The sequence below is a fragment of the Schistocerca americana genome, chromosome 10 (assembly GCF_021461395.2).
Source record: "Schistocerca americana isolate TAMUIC-IGC-003095 chromosome 10, iqSchAmer2.1, whole genome shotgun sequence".
Classification (NCBI taxonomy): Eukaryota; Metazoa; Arthropoda; class Insecta; order Orthoptera; family Acrididae; genus Schistocerca; species Schistocerca americana.
Window position 1 is genome coordinate 116,356,086 of NC_060128.1, and position 2,224 is coordinate 116,358,309.

Consider the following 2,224-nt stretch of genomic DNA (forward strand, 5'->3'; position numbering starts at 1 on the left):
GAGCCAGAGAGATTTAAACTGTGCGAAAATGCTATCCCTGAAGCTACTATCCTCACAGATCCAGCACCTGGAGGGGTCTCACCCATATCTGGTTTACCGGTGATGCTAACCGATTTACCCTTTCATTTTGAGGAACTTCAATTCCCTTTTAAGGTTTCATTGGCCGTAACAAACACGGCTCAAGGCCAAAGGGAAGTGGATGGGAGGGGTGGAGGGGTAGAGGAGTGTAGAAATAGTCTCGGTCGGGCACACAGTTTTAATCTGCCAGGAAGTTTCATATCAGCGCACACTCCGCTGCAGAGTGAAAATCTCATTCTGGAAACATCCCCCAGGCTGTGGCTAAGCCATGTCTCCGCAGTATCCTTTCTTTCAGGAGTGCTAGTTCTGCAAGGTTCGCAGGAGAGCTTCTGTAAATTTTGGAAGGTAGGAGACGAGATACTGGCAGAAGTAAAGCTGTGAGGACCGGGCGTGAGTCGCACTTGGTAGCTCAGATGGTAGAGCACTTGCTCGCGAAAGGCAAAGGTCCCGAGTTCGAGTCTCGGTCGGGCACACAGTTTTAAACTGCCAGGAAGTTTCATATCAGGGCACACTCTGCTGCAGAGTGAAAATCTCATTCTGTAGAAATAGGCATCAAGTGGGGGAAGGTGGAGATGGGCAGAGAGAGAGAGAGAGAGAGAGAGAGAGAGAGAGAGAGAGAGAGAGAGAGAGAGAGAGAGAGAGAGGGAGAGAGTGAGAGGGGGGGGGGGAAGAGGAGGTGGACAAAGAGAAAGGGGAGGAGGAGATGAGGGTGTATCCCCAATTGCCATACATATTTAGCAATAGCGAAGCACTGTCACGTTCGCTATATGCTGAATATTTGTCATTTGCTACCCTGCGAGTTGTTGTAATGCTAATGGTCACCAGTGCGGAATTACACATGTCCGTGCAGAGACACCTAGGCGTAATTTCTGTCCTACCGAGCGCCTCAGGTCAAATCCTTCTAGATACAAGGGCTACGCACAGCAGCCATATTGGCACGTGACGTCACAAACTGCCTAAAGTATTCATCTACAGTTCTCCTAAGTATGGGATACAAGTGTTGCGTTCCCTTTTGCCAGGGAAATTATAAATTCCAAAAACGCATGAAAGTGCACATGTTTCGATTTCCCAAATGCGTGAAGTTGAGAAATCGCTAGACTGCAGCTATTCCCAGACAGGAATTCGTGTCTACGCATCATTCAAGGGTAAGTAAATGACAAAAAATTTATAGCGCGTTATTTGTTTCCATCGCACCACATTTGCCAATTGTTTTTAAAAGCTGTTATGTATCATGTACTAGTACAATTTGTTTCTTAATTCTGGACCATTCCTGCGAAGTTAATACGAAGCAACTATTGTCACACAGAATAGTTATATTAATTAGTGTGGCACGAAAATGTTTAGTATTCCTTATAATTCCTACCAGATTATTGAGTTTCCAGTACTTTTATTTGGAAGAGCTACAGGATGATTTTGTTCAGTTTTACATATACAGCTATTCGGAAATAATTTCAATTTGAATAAACTTCCTTAGAAAATTGCTTTAATGAATTCAGTGTTCGACAAATTAAGCAGTATAGAAAGCATGTAAGTGCATTGTGATTAAATTAACAGCACTCTGTGACACGAATTTTAGTCAAGAATATAGAAGAAACAATCTTTTCATGTTTAAGTTTCTTAAGTTCTGGAGGAAGAGGGAAATAAAATATTTTTTCGGGTTTTTTGATTTATTAAACATTACGTCAGGAGGCGCTCCATTTCGTCGAACGATTTAAGTTTCGTGTGAGGTCAGCAAATTTTGAAGTGGAGAGGAAAATTCACGAAAATAACTAGGGAAACAAATTCTTAAATTCTGTAGGGGCTCCAGCTGCTTTATTTAAAACCGAAAGCGTCTGCTTGTTATTGCATTATTGCAAACATAGCTCCTGAGGTAAAAGGCAGAATTTAAAATTACAGTTTGTATTCGTGCCTAGAAACGCGTATTTAAGGCAAATCGTCAAAATAATTTTACATCTTGAAATATCATAGGGCACTTTTGTTCAGTTACTTTACGCAGTGATATAAATTTCCATACTTTCATTACAAGGCCATGTAGAAGAGGAAAGCACGAGAATCCCTGTGCAGTCTCAGCTCTAAAACTCGTAAAGTTCGTATAGGTGCAGAGTGCTTAACAGGGGCGTTCCGATACAGACCCGGCCATCAGTAT